Source organism: Theobroma cacao, chromosome 3, assembly GCF_053813885.1.
Source record: "Theobroma cacao isolate CCN51 chromosome 3, ASM5381388v1, whole genome shotgun sequence".
Classification (NCBI taxonomy): domain Eukaryota; kingdom Viridiplantae; phylum Streptophyta; class Magnoliopsida; order Malvales; family Malvaceae; genus Theobroma; species Theobroma cacao.
The window spans coordinates 5,004,356-5,020,414 of NC_142641.1; the positions used below are offsets into that span (position 1 = coordinate 5,004,356).

The following is a 16,059-nucleotide window of genomic DNA, read 5'->3' on the forward strand; positions in this document are numbered from 1 at the left end:
TCTTCTCTTCTCCACAAAAGTTTAAGAATTTTCACATTATTACCCTAGAAAAATATCATGTCCTATTTTACAGGCTCATGATGTGCATTTAAAAGCAGATGGTGAGACAAATATAGTCTATCCATTCAAATTTTATTACATATGTTAATCAATTTTCATTTATTTACTTGTGAGATTTTGTCTTTATCTTCTTAATTATTGCATGTGATAAATGGATTGACAGTACATGCATCTCAAATAAAGTAGTCACGTTGTTGTGCAGAGCTAAAATATTCAACAAAGTAAAGAAGATAAAAAAACTCAGAACTTGGACCCACATCCTTGTTATGTGTAGGTTGATTGCTACGTGTGGTGAAATTATTTGAAGCATTCAAGCACGGATTTAGACATTTGATTTTGGAGCTAACTAAAACTATATTTTATTTTATTTTTTTCATTTATTATATTCATTAAAAATATATTAATATAAATTGCATACCCACGAGTTGCCGGGAGCAAAATTGTAAATGCCTATTTAATAAAAAAAATATTTGTTTTTCTTTTTCTCTTTACATCATACAAGTTAATAATAGATTAGGGTTAAAAGGAAATTAATAAATGAATTAATATAATTAATTGGTTAGGTGTATCATTTTGATTATATTGTATATCAAATGCATAAAATATTTGCGCCCAATTATCTCAACAAATTCAAAGAATATATCCATTAAAAAAGTGTACTATATTTTTTTTCCTAACATTTATTTTATTTTTATACCTTTTTCCTTGTAGGTCACTTGTTTTGGCGACCAGTCTTATAAAATTCACAATTTTTTTCGTTGTTTTCCTCATTTTCTTCTCTCCCAATTATCTTTCACAGTTATAAAATTGAGTGGCTCAAATATAAAAAAATAAGATCGACATTAATGGGATCTTAAGAAAATTTTGGTTTCTTTTCTTCTTTCTTTCTGCTCAATTTCTAGGCTGCTTTTTTGGCCTAGAAGATTGATTTTCTTTTTTCTTACCCTTTGATGATGTTAATCTAATTTTTCTTTATTATTTTACATATTTATATCACTAAAGTTTACTAAATCTTATTGCTATATGACTAAAATTTATTAAGTCAGTATTAATACTAAAGTTAATAATAATAATCTCTTTGTCTGTTTGATATATTCTCTCTCTAACGTAGGGTTATGAGAGCTAACGCTTGAAGTCCAAGGTAATTACCAGAACCAAACATTTTGGGTTTAGCTTTTTGATTTTTGACGTTAGTGTTTCTGGTAAATCTACGTTGGTGAAGTAAGGAGGCTATGGAGGGTCTAAAAACTAAGTGGAAGAATTTAAGATTATCGGAGAATGAAGTGAGTCCATTACGAAAAAAGCCAATGGTCGAAACTAGTTCCTTTAGGGTTGGAAGAGAGTTCTGCTTGGTGGGATTATTATGGAAGCCCCAATTGGTCAATAAAGAGGATATGAGCAAAACGTTGGGGATTGCATGGAGACTGCATAGGCAGTTATCTATTAACGAAATAGAGGACAATAAATTTCTATTCGTTTTTACAGATAAATGTGATTATGATACAGTTAGGTTGGGTAAACCTTGGTGTTTTGATAGAAGTTTGCTGGTCTTAAAAGAATTTGATGAAGAACATATGGATCTAGAAGAGATAGACTTTAGCATAAAAGAATTTTGGATCCAGTTGGTTAGTGTACAATTAAAATTGATGAATGGTGAGATGGCTAAAGCCATAGGTAATATGGAGGGATTATTTGTGCGACTGGATGGTGATGAGGAGGATTTACGACATCGTTTCTTGAGGATTAGGTTTCTAATTGACATTAAAAAACCACTGAGATGACGAATCATGTTAGCATGTGATGATGGTCAAATTAAATGGATAAATGTTCAATATGAACGATTACCCAGGTTTTGTTATTGATGTGGCGTAATTGGGCACAATGCTAAAGATTGTAAGGTTTCATGTGTTGATGAAGATGGTAATGAGATTGTTAGTGTAAGCCCTACAAACCAATCGATTTTGTGCTCATAAAACACTATATTAGTTAGTGTTAAATAAAGAGTTTATATAATGTATAAGGTATTTCTTTATCCATGAGTTTATTTATAAAGAGTTATGAAAGACTTTTGTCGATAAAATCCTTGGAACATAATGGTCTTGCAAAGAAATTATAAAGGTTATAATTATGAGATTTTTATGCATCAAAGCTTTGCTCCTAAATGTATTGCTGATCATTGTATTGTTAAGAATAAGAGCATTGACAACGCTCAAAAGCTAGTACAGGCTAAGCCTCCTTACTTTAGAAGTAAACGATTGATCTCAGAGGTTGAAATATGTGAGATACTTGGGAATAGTATGTGGGTATTTGTTAAAGAATAATGTCACGCCCCGGAACTCCCTATCGGGCCCGTGACAACTGCCGCGAAGCCTCGACAGACATTTTTTACCCCGAATGCCAATCGAAACCTCGCAAGGCTCTCGTATCAGCTTCCACATCTTCCCAGTGAGCGACAGTTATTAAATCTCGTGTTTCAAGAAATCATAAGTCGTTTCCAAATCAAAATAATAAAATATTATTTTTTGGCTCATATGGGCATTTTCGTCATTTTTCTTCGAAAAGACCAAAACCCGTCAAAAACATGGTGTAAAAACTAAATATGTTCATACATGCTTTAAATCAAATAACTAAAGTATAAAATTACTTTTACAATGACACGTGGACCCCCAACTAACCAATAAGATGCGAGTTTGTGAACCTACAATTTTGTCGATGCAAGGCTAACTGAAGTCCTTGATGCAATCGGATATCCCAAGCCTGAAATGTGAGGAATTGAAGGTGGTGAGATTATAAAATCCCAATGAGTAAACAGACACCATCTAAACTATCTAAATGTGAGTAAATGAAGATCAATTAAAATATTCTTTTCCAATATATGTTTCACAACATGAAAATCATTGTATTTTTGTGGAAGGTTTTGACAGGTGGTCCTCCTACAAGGAGTGCATTGATTAGGGCAAGAATTAATGTTGAAGTTGATTGTCTCATATGTGGAGTTGAATTGGAAGCAGATACTCGTATTGTGTGAATGTACATTTGCCACAGCAATTTGGCTTTGTACTAAATGGGGTTTTAAAGACATATCCAATCAGTTTGCCTCTGTTGGAGATTGGATAAGGTTGTTGTTGCAGCAAATGGATAACGTTGAAATGAAGGAGATTGTGTACATTGTGTGGGCTCTTTGGAAAGGCCGAAACTTGGCAATTTTTAAAAATGAGAAGAGGTTACCGAATGATATAGCGAAAATGGGCAATGAAATGAGTTTACAATTTCGTAATGCTGTAGTGGTGCAAAGTCCAAATTGGATGCCTTATTTAGTTGAAGAATGACGATGGAGGAAGCTAGCTAGTTTTAAGCTAAATTGTGATGCATCAGTATTTGATGTAAATGGCTGGGGCAAGCTTTGTAGGACGAAACTTTAATGGAGATCTTGTATTAGTTGGAAAGTGAGGATTGCCTATCATTCACATGCTTCGATGGCAGAAGTAAGCTGTTTACGTTGGTCCCTTTTGACAAGTTGCGGTGAAAAGGTGCTAGTATCTGAAGCTGAAATTGATTGCTTGCAGGTGGTCAATTGGATTAAAGGTGAACATTTCAATGGGGATATGAGGCACATTATAGAAGAAAACTGTAACGACAGTAAGTGGTCAATTATACCTTATAAAAAAGATTGATGGCAACTCAATTTCACATCGAACGATTGAATTCTCGACTCCACACGTAACGACAATAATTAATTGATCAAGTGTAACATTTTGATCATATTGTATATAAAATGCATAAAATATTTACTCCCAATCATTTCAAGTAGAATATATGTTACTTGATAATATTCAATAATACAAAAGAATATATTCCTTAAAAAAAGTATATTTTATTTTAATTTTTTCCCTAAAATTTACTTTATTTTTATACCATTAACCTTGTGGTCACTTGTTTAGGAAACCATTCATATAAATTTCAGAAATCCTATCATTGCTTTTATCATTTTCTTCTCTCTCAGTTATCTTTAACAGTTATAAAAATGAGTGGCTCAAATATAAAAATAGAATCAACATTAATGAGATCTTCAAGAAATTTTGGCTCAATTTCGGGACTGCTTTTTTGGCCTAGATGCATGATTTTGTTATACTCCTAAGTTCTCCAAAATCATAAAGTCCCAGGGTAAATTTTTCTTTATATGACTAATATCTTAAAATCAACCATAAAGTAGAAATTATATAAATTATAGATTACATATATAATCAAATAGAAATTTGTTAAAATATAAATTGTAGAACTGATTTTTTGTTTCGAAGATAATTTAAAAATTTGTCACATTATTTTTTTTTGAAAAATGATAATATGCTTTTATTAAGCTGCGAAGAAATTCCACCATCAAACCAATGGAAAACAGAAGAAACTGGCAATATACCCACAAATGTCCAGGTATATCCCACCAAACCAAAATGACATCATCCACATGGACCGAAGGACAATACAAAAAAAGAAAAACTTTACATTTATAAAAACATACAGCCAAACTTTGTCTTGTACTCTTAATTATTTTGTAGTTGAAAATAAAGAATCGGTATATAGCAACAAGGCATCTCAAATAAAGAAGTCACGCTATTTTTCAAAGCTAAGACCAATGATACTAAGGCATCTGTTTCTCCTTTAACTATAAGAAAAAAGAATCAACGAAGAAAACAAGGTTATAATAATGACGTGGAAGGCTGATAGTTACATTTGGCAAAATCCTTCATAGCAATTAAATGATTTTTCTTCTCAATTTCTAAATAATATTTAAGAAATTTTAGTTTCGGTACTTTTTTTTTCTCACTTGAATTATCTATTTTTAATTAATACCAAATGAGTGGAAATTTTTTTCAAAGTACCAAATCTTGTCATCAAATCTCTCAACTCTTCATACGTTGCCTAACTTTTTTTAATGTAATCTCATGTTAAACTTATAAATTCCGTGACACAGGTACGATTTCCATATATTAACCTCTCAGAAATGATAAAAAGTTTGAATATGTAGTGATTCAAGTAAGACATATAAAATTATTATTTTATAAAATTTTCATCTTTTCATATTTTGTCATTTTTTGTCTCATTACTATACAGTAAGATTTTGCAATCCTTTTTTCTTCTTGTAAACTATAATCATAAAAAACAAATATCAAGTTTCTTGTAGTTTTCTATCTCTTCTCTTTGAATCATTTAACATATTTTTGTTACTTATTTGTTCAAGTTTGTCATTTACTTTTAGTTGTATATGAAAAATGGAATGAAGATGACATATAAGAAACAGTTAAAGAGTATGAATTTAATGGGTGCCTATAAGTACCAGTTAATGTCGCTTTAAATGTCATTGTAGTACATCTTTTTTAATTTAATGTACTAATTTTATTAAATTCAAAAACAGTAATTACAATCATGGTGTGGCAACTGAAGGTGATGATTTTGTTTTAAATACATGGTTAGATGTTTGCGGGATGTGTTATGATCAATTAGTTTCAATGATGTTTTTAATTTTTTTTGAAAGTCATGTTATTGTAATCTTTATAACATGACTGGTATTTATTGATCTATTAACATGTTTTATAATTGGGTTTATCTTTTAAGCATTGTTATATATGAATTCTATATATTATCAGTAAATTAAATCATATCACTTTATTAATAAAGAAATTTAAAAGTTGAAAATTCTCAAATTAAATATTTACAATATATATTTATAAAAAATATTTATAATTTTAAAAATAGTTATTTGAAAAATTTTTAGAATTCTTATCTTTTTACATTTATAAAATAAAATTTTATAATTAAAAGATAATATATTAAATATTATATAATACAAATCGACAGTGCATTCATAGAGGATAAGGAAAAGGACAAAGAAAATCTGGGTCCAGCATTATTGATGTGATAGGTTGATAGATATAAAAGTGGAAAGAAATTATTCCAATTATTATCAAATATTAATTATATGCACAGATTGATCATGAGTCTTATGACTTTGGTAAGTGAACAAGAAAACATTCTGTTGATATACGTGTTGCCGCATCTTTATGGATAAAAAGATTGAAGCTATCCACGTTTTTACTTTTTATTTATCTATTTTTCAAAGTAAAAAGGTCAAAAAAGATTTATCTTTAGATGATTAAAATATATATGTTTAATATATATAATAGCTAGCAGTGCTGTTATCAAGTACTATAAGAAATATTACCATGAACTTCAAAAGTTCTTAAAATTTCCTTTTATTTTTTATTCAACAATACGTAACAAGATCAACCTCAGCAACCCACTAAAAAAACAAAGTCAGAAAAGCAATACTTTAATTATCTCTTCACAGCATCAACCAAAAGCAGACCCCTCATTCCGTTGCATCATCTCCCATAAAATGAACGGACAGCAATTCTTTCTTGCTCCCTTAGAACACCCTGTTTGACCAAAAGATCAACTTCACCGTTAGGACTTCTAAGCACATGTTTGAACTTCACGTTATTAATTTGAATTTTAAACTTCTCGGTTGCTAAAATATGAAGCCTAAACTTCTCATTTTTAATGGGATCTTCAAGAAATTTTGGCTCAATTTCTGGACTGTTTTTTCAACCTAAAAGCATGATTTTGTTATACGCCTAAGCTCTCCAAAATAAAAACATCCAAGGGTAAATTTTTCTTTATATGACTAATATCATAAAATTAACCATAAAGTAAAGCCTTTGATGATGTTAATCTAATTTTTCTTTATATTTTAAACATCTATATCACATATATATTAACTTCTCAAAAATAATAAAAAATTTGACTATATAATTATTCGAGTAAGACATATTCCTATTATGGTGTGACGGCTTAAGGGATGATTTTATTTTTAATACATGTTTAGATGTTTTTTTGGTGTATTATAATGAATTATTTTCAATATAATATTTTAATTTGTTTGAAAGTTTTGTTATTGTCATCTTTTATTACATGACTGGTATTTATTAATCTATTAACATGTTTTATAATTAGGTTTATCTTTTATGCATTGTCATATATGAATTTTATACATTATAAGTGAATTAAATTACATCACCTCATTAATAAATAAATTTAAAAATTGAAAAATCTTAAAAATAAATATTTATAATTATAAAAATATTTATTTTGAAAGTTTTTTAAACTTTTATCTTTTTACATTTATAAAATAAAGATTTATAATTAAATGATAATCCGAAGACCAGTAAAAATTCTTGTGTAATGTGTAATTTTTTTGGAATAAAAGACTGAAGTATAAATTGAAGGATTGGAGTGGGACAAAAGAAATGGGCGGAAAACCGACACCGCATTCATTGAGGATAAGGTAAAAGAACAAAGAAAATTTGGTCCAACATTATTTGATGTGATGGGTTGATGGGTATATGAATGGAAAGAAATTGTTCCAGTCACTATCAAGCATTAATTAGCCACACATTGATCATGAGCCTTGTGACTTTAGCAAGTAAACAAGTGTATATGAATGTGATATATATGTTGTCACAAGTTATGGGTAAAAGATTGAAGAAATTGTGAGAAATAATTTTTTTGATAAAAATATTTAGATATTTTAAAAGTAATTATTAAAATAAGTTTAATTATTTTTAATTATATTTAATTTTAATTTGATAAAAATATTTTTTAAATTATTTCAAATAAATTAAACACTTCATCAAAAATTTTTTCTATTTAACTCCATTTGTATTTCGAATTTCTCTCTCACCATCTCAATCTTTCAAATTTTATCGATTTCTCTGTTTGGTAATCGTCTGCTATGCTTCTGATTTCTCTCTCCCGCGTTTTCAGATTTCTTTTTCTTACGCTTTCAAGACACCAAGCAATGGTTTTGATATGCTTGGGTGGGTGACTGCTTGAAAAATTCGATTTTTAGGTATTTTGAATAAAACTAAAGCGGTAAAAATAATCACAAATGTATGAAATAGCTTTGAATTGAATCAATTCGAGACCTAGATACTAATAAACTCAAAATTTTGAAATTTATAAATCTAAGTTTTCAAAGATTTTTTTTTATTTTTAGTCAAAGTAGGTGTTTTAGATAAAAAAATATTTGTATTTTGATTTATGAAAACATATTAGAAACACTTTAATCTATGTCAAATTGTCAAGAAAAAAAAAAAAGTTGAGAGGATTTGAAGTTTTGGTTCGTAAGTAACAACAACATTTTAGGTATTAAAGTGTAACAAAATGTTTTTGAATATGTCGTATAATAACAATATTTTTTTAACATGACATGTAACAATAATATTTTTTTTTCAACATGGCGTGTAACAACTTTTTTTAATCATGACGTGTAACATATTTTTTTACATAGCATGTAACAACAGTATTTTTTTTCAACATGATGTATAACAACCTAACTACGGCTCGTCACAAGTTTTTGTACATAGTGTGTAACAAGCTAACCATAACTTGTCACAAGTTTTTGTACTTGACTTGTTAAATATTTTTGTACATAGCATGTGACATGCTAACCATGACTTGTCACAGGTTTTTGTACATGACCTGTCACATATTTTTGTACATAGCGTGTAACACGCTAACCATGGCTTGTCACAGGTTTTTGTACATGGCATGTAACAAGCTAACCATAACTTGTCACAGGTTTTTGCACATGGGTTGTCACATATTTTTGTACATCGCATGTAACAAGCTAACCATGACTTATCACATATTTTTGTACATAGCGTGTAACACCCTAACCATGGCTTGTCACAAGTTTTTGTACATAACGTGTCACATATTTTTATCCATAGCGTGTAACACGCTAACTATAGCTTGTCACAAGTTTTTGTACATGGCGTGTAACATCATAGCGTGTAACTTCATTAAGGGTAATTTTGTCCATCTTGGCTAAAAATAGTTAAAATTATAAAGAGGATTATTTTTAAAAACATGTTATCTTTAAGGATTATTTTTTAAAATGTCCCTAAAAGATTTAAATTATCTACAATTTGATTATTTATTTATGTACTTTTGAAGATAAAAAGATAAAATAAATAAATATATTTGGTATTGAAATTAATAAATTTTTTAGAATTATACATTTAATATATATTATTCCTTTTGATGATAAAATACATGATTTTAATTTTATATAGACTAATTAATTAAGTTATAATTTGTGTTACATTGTAAGCATTCATACATTTTAATTTAATTATTATATTGTTGTTGACCTTTTGCTTTTGCTTTTGTTTATAAAACTTTTTAAAAAATAAAAACGTAAGTAACCAATAACAAGTAATTAAAACATTAATCAAATAAAATCTTTGTATAGCATTTAATGAAAAATTTATACCCAATTAGAACAAAAATTTGAAAAATGAATTATAATTCCTTGTAAGTTTAACTTTTGATTATATATGCATATAGTTACAATAATAAATCATTTCAAAGGTGATATATTCAAAATTTTAATCAAATATTTTGCGTTTCAATTATAAAGCGGGATTAATGATATGGTATTGTTGAGTTCATTTCAATTATAAACTGGCCCTTAAAATGATTAACAATTCCTTTTGGAGAAAATGAAGGTAAATTAGAAATTATATTTATTAAAAGAATAACGAATTAGCATCTAAAAAATAAAGCAATATAAGAAGATAGCATTAGATAAAAAAAAAGTGTATTGATCAAAATTATATTTTTAATTTTCCTAATTTTTAAAATATTATTCCTTTTGCTTTGTAATTGATTATTTATGTCCACTGACCATTTTAGACTTGGTAATTCATATTTCTATGTCTTAATTGTGTCGACACGATTAAGATACGAAATATGATAAGGTTAAATACGAATACAATACGAATAGTTATTCATATTAGCATCTGAAACACATATACGAATATATTTAATAACCGTATAACATGACACGATACGACAACATATTTATTAAATATGTCAAAATTTTTTATACGACACGACGAGATTAATAAACACAATTAAGATGATTTTTCCTAACAAGTTTAACACAATTAACTTAAAATATTTACAATTAAATATAATTTTATTATTAAAATTTAAAGTTAATAATTATAAAAATAATTATGGTAAAATAATAATAACATCAAATATAATAAAATTTAACATAAATAACATACTTAAAATGTCAAATCCTGTTCTATAAAATAATTACGACGTCATTTACATGCTCAATCGAATGTTTGCATATTTAGGAATTTCGAGAAATCGTTAAAAGACAATATTGCCCCTAATGGTACCATTAAGTCGATTAAGCCTCGAACTAGTTCAAATAGGAATTTTAAGGTGAAATTAAGAGTTTCACAGCTCAGTGACGACTCAAAATGGTAATTCGGAGTTCAAAGATCAATTTGGAGTCAAACCAAAATTTTCACTATCTAGGGGCAAAATGGTCATTTGCTACCTGGAGTCAAAATGAGAATTTTTAGAAAAGATTTTTTTTGGCCCCATTTAACTTATTCGAGTATGATTTGAGTATTGGAGTATAATTTGAGGTTTGGAAGTTTAAAAGTTTAATTTCGGTGATTTTTGAAGTGTAGGGGCAAAATCGTAATTTTTCCACTCGCAGACAAAATTTGAGATTTTGAGAGAATTTAGATCACATTTGACAAATTGGAGAATGGTATGAGTATAAGGGATGAAAAATATATCTATGGACAATTTTTCAATTTTTGGGGTAAAAATGTAATTTTTGACTTTTACCGTGACAAAAGTGTAAATTTCAAAAATTACTCCACCAAGACTTTGGATAAGTCTGAAAATTTTATCTAAGCTATGGATATGTGGGACAAGTGTATGGTGAAAATTTGGAAACAAATGGATGGCTAGAATTTAAGGAATTAATAAAACAAAAAAAAATAAATAAAATAATATTATATTATTTTAGCCTTTAAAAAGGTCAAAATTTCCAGAATTCTCATCTACTTCAAGCTGTCCAAACCAGGAGAGAAAAGGGGGAAAAGAAATAAGAACCCTAGCTGAAAATTTTGGAGAAAATAAAGAGAAATCAAGAAATTAAGCATTAAAAAGGTAAATTTCATTTATTTTCCTTGTGATTTTCACTACCCATGTATTTGTTTCTCATTTCCATGCAAAATTAGAAAGTGGGTATGGACACCCATGCTGGCCAAACCTCCATGGATGAGTTTTGAGCTTGAGTTTTGGTTGATTTTAATTGAATTAAGTGATATTAGTTAGGCTATATTGAAATATAGCAAAAATAAGCTAGAGAAATAATTTTCTCCCATTGAAACCCATTATGCCGAATTTTCTAGAGGAATATTGACTGCTGATCTTGATGTTTATTTGAGGAATTATGATGAATAATGATGAGTTATGAGCCTAGAAAAATAATGGGAATTTTCGGAGCAAAAATACGAATTTTTACCCACTGAGGGTATTTTCGTAATTTGCTATCGCGACTGATAATTTGCCCCACACTGAGGGACATTAAGTCAATTTGGGTGAAATTGAGGTATAGAAACTGAAAAAAATTAATTTAGAGTTTAAACGGACGCGTATATCGATTTATTGGGTAAAAGATCGAAATAGGCTAACATCGCGTTTAAGCAAAATTTAGACATTTTGCAGTTCATATCATGCATTAGTAGGATAAATTAGTTTATTTTGATTTAGTACCAAAGTAGTAAACGTCTTAATTGTGCAATTTGTCAAGGTGGCGAATCCTTTGGCAAGGGCAAAGAAATCGCACCCGAGGAGTAATAGTTGGAGTACTCGAATTTAGTTTTCGAAAATTGTGAGTGAACTTATTATCGTCTTAATTATCTAGAGTAGTTTTATACAATTGTGTGATTTTATGAAAAATGAGTTTAAATGGTAAATTGCTATATTTTAGGAGAAATTGTGATTTTATAAAATGATTTTATAAATTTTCTGAAAAATCGAATACTGGTTTTGAAAATAGAGTAATTGGAGACTACCTGCTTGTGTTGTAAATTTATGGTTTTAAATTGAATGGCTTATGACAATAAATGAGCATGAATGGCTAAACTGATTTTGGTGTTAGAATTATTTGTACTATGTATTTAGCCTTGAGAGGTTAGGTTGCGATAAATTGCCATGTCATGCAAAAAAAGATTTTATAAATCAGGTGGTAGATAAAAGATTAGCTACTGCAGTGGTGAGGGGTTCCGTGGGCCAACCTATTAGAGGGGCACAGTAAACTCCTTTATATTCTCACATCGGTTGTAGAGGCACGTAGGGTATCTCCTGAGGTGGGCTTTTTGAGTGCACTTGTCAAACCCTGCTTTGTAAAATAATTATAATATCATTCACATGCTCGATAGAATGTTTGTATATTTAGGAAGTTCGAGAAATCGTTAAAAGACGATATTGCCCCTAATGGTATCATTAAGTCGATTAAGCCTCGAACTAGTTCAAATAGAAATTTTAAGGTGAAATTAAGAGTTTCACAGTTCAGGGATGACTCAAAATGGTAATTAGGAGTTCGAGGATCAATTCGGAGTCAAATTGAAATTTTTACTATATAGGGGTAAAATTGTAATTTTTCCATCTGCGGATAAAATTTGAGATTTTGAGAGAATTTAGATCACATTTGACAAATTGGGGAATGATATGAGTATAAGGGATAAAAAATATGTCTATGGGAAATTTTTCAGTTTTTGGGGTAAAAATGTAATTTTTGATTTTTACGGGGGCAAAAGTGTAAATATCAAAAATTACTTCACCAAGACTTTGGATAAGTTTGAGAATTTTATCTAAGTTATGGATATTTTAAGGAATAATGTGTGGTGGAGATTTAAAGCTTGAAAGATAAGAATTTAAAAAATAGACCAATAATGTAGTGACATGTGGCAAGTTTAGATTATTATATTATTTAACTATAAAAATCAGCCCACACCACCATTTTCTCTTCATTATGGCCGGCCATAGCAAGAAAACAAAGGGGAAAAGAAAAACAAAAACCTAGGGGGAGAAATTCAAGGAAAAATTGGTGAAAATTCAAGGAAACAAGTGACCAAAGGTAAAATTTCTTGATTTTGACTTGTGCTTTACCTTTCCCATGCATTTCCCATCATTTTCCATGGTTGAATCATGTGATTTGAGGATGAATTCAATTCTGGAAAAATGGGTTAGGAGAGAGAAACTTGTTAGATTAATTTGATTTTAAGTTATGTTAGTGTTTTAAGTTAGTTTAGCATATTTAGGAACAAAACAACAAGAAAAGAATTTATTTTCCTCCATTACCATTATTGGCTGAATTTTCTAGGGGAATATTGGCTGATGATCTTGATGTTTATTTGAGAAATTATGATGAATTATGAGTCTAGAAAAATAATGGAAATTTTTGGAGCAAAAATATGAATTTTTACCCATTAGGGGTATTTTCGTAATTTGCTATCAGGACTGATAATTTGCACCACACCGAGGGACATTAAGTCAATTTGGGTGCAATTGAGGTATAGAAACTGAAAAAAATTAATTTGAGATTAAATTGGATGCGTTAGTAATTTAATCGGGTAATAGGCCGAATTAGGTCAGCACCGCATTTAAGCGGTAGTCGGATAAGTTGCATGTCATATCATGCATATATACCGAGCCTGAATTGATTTTATAATTGTCAAGCATTGATGTGGTGAATTATGTATTGTACATTGTGGATAGGTGGTGAGCAAATTACACTGGTAAAAGTACCAAAATTGTGCTTGAAGACTGGGATTAGGAGTACATCGACTCCTAGAACTGTGAGTGGACAATTTATCGTCTTAAATATCTAGAGTAATTATACTTGTTTGATGCTTTTATTGAATGGTGAATTTAAATTATAAAATATTATGTTTTCCAATTAAAATGTTTTTTAATAAAAAATGAGATTTATACTGGTTTTGAAATCAAATATTGTTTTGGGAAAATTGAGTATATGGAGACTGTGTTGAAATTTATGATTTTATATGTTATTGAAATTGGGGCTTATGACACTATGGTAGCATGATGGCTAAATTTTTGGGGTTGGCATGAAATATATGAACAATTTTGGATTGGTCTCGGTAGACTGGATTACATTTTATTCGCCATATTATGCTACTGGAATTTTTATGGGTCTGGTGGTATATTAAACGGTCACTGCAGTGGTGGGGGTTTCCGTGGACTGCCTATGAGAGGGGCACGGTAACTCAATTATATACTTACCTCCGGGGGGAGATGTTGGGTGAAGTATCTCCTGAGGTATGATTTGAGTGCACCTCACGTTCGGCCCACCACGTGAGAGTGAGACTCAGCCAACGCCAAGGAACGGCTGTGTGTCAGATGTGAAAATATGTTTATGGGTATGGGTCATTGAACAGCCTTGGCGGTCTCAGTGGGATACCTTGACGAAGGTACCCGCGAGAATGATATTGGCAAGGGCCAAGTTTAAAAAAAATTCATAAGTCGGGGAAATTTTGATGAAAAGAAATTATTTGGTATAGATTGAAACGAATTTTGTGTTATGAACATTATTGAGATATAACGTTTTTATATTGTCTCCATCTACTCGGCTTTAGATGCTTTTGATGGTAATTGTTTACTCACTGGGATTATTTAATCTCACCCCTCTTCCTATCCATTTTTCAGGCTCAGGACAGTTTGTTGATAGTTGATTAAGACGAGAATTAATCTCGGAGTTGCATCATAGGAAGTAAGGGTTCGTAGCTCTACACCTTCTTGGTTAATTGGGGGCCCACGTGTCACTGTAAACGAAATTTCATACTTTAATTATCTTTATTACTATATGAATAAATTTATTTTACTCTTACGCTACAAAAGTTATTTTAGGAAGACTTTGAAAATATTGTGTTTTAAGAAAATAGAATATTTTATTTAATGTTTTTATTATATTCAAATAGCTATAATTTTACTTTAAACGAATGTTTTAGACTTCAAAATTTAATTTAAATCATGAAATATGTGTTTCCACTTACATATTACATTTTTTCGGATTTCGAAATTTCAAAAAAAAAATGATGAAAATGCCCCAGTGAGCTAGAAAATAATATTTTTATTGTTTTGAGTTGGAAACAACTTATGATTTCTTGAAATGCGAGATTTAATAACTGTCGCTCACTGGGGAGATGCGAAAGTTGATGCTAAGCCTTGCGGGGTTTCGATCAGCATTCGGGGTAATGAGTGCTTATCGGGACGTCGCGGCGGTTGTCACGGGCCCGATGGGAGTTCCGGGTCGTGACAGCACTTCACGTAAACCACCACGTGAGAGTGAGACTCAGCCAACGCCAAGGATTGGCTATGATGTTCAACGAAAAATGTGTTTTATGCGAAATATGAATTTTTAACAACCTTGACGGTCTCAGTGGGTTACCTTGATGAAGGTATCCGCGAAAATGATTTTGGCAGGCGCCAAGTTTTGTGAGATATATAAGCCATGTTGATTAATTGAGTAAACTGAATATTCATGTTATGAAACATATATTGAAAAAGAATATTTTAATTCGTCTCCATTTACTCGCCTTTAGATAGTTTAGATGGTGTCTGTTTACTCACTGAGATTTTATAATCTCACCACCCTCAATTCCCCACATTTCAGGCTCAGGATAGCCGGTAGATAGCCGATTGTATCAAGGACTTCAATTAGCCTTGCATCGACAAAATTGTAGGTTCACAGACTCACATCTTATTGGTTAGTTGGGGGCCCACGTGTCATTGTAAAAGTAATTTTATACTTTAGTTATTTGATTTAAAGTATGTATGAACATATTTAGTTTTTACACTATGTTTTTGACGGGTTTTGGTGTTTTTGAAGAAAAATGACAAAAATGCCCCTGTGAGCCAGAAATAATATTTTATTGTTTTGATTTGGAAAAGACTTATAATTTCTTGAAATGTGAGATTTAATAACTGTCGCTCAGCGGGGAGATGCGAAAGTTGATGTTAAGCCTTGCGGGGTTTCGATCGACATTCGGGGTAATGAGTGCTTATCGGGATGTTCCGGGTCATGACATAAAATTTATT

At 30.1% G+C, this 16,059-nt stretch overlaps 1 long non-coding RNA gene across 1 annotated transcript; it reads left to right on the top strand.

Annotated features, from left to right (window-relative positions):
- Positions 1-12,908: 12,908 nt before the first annotated feature.
- On the top strand, positions 12,909-15,752 carry LOC148763504 (uncharacterized). Its single transcript, XR_016025183.1, has 4 exons — positions 12,909-13,078; positions 13,720-13,799; positions 14,668-14,737; positions 15,635-15,752. It is a non-coding gene; the product is annotated as an uncharacterized LOC148763504 (long non-coding RNA).
- Positions 15,753-16,059: the final 307 nt, after the last annotated feature.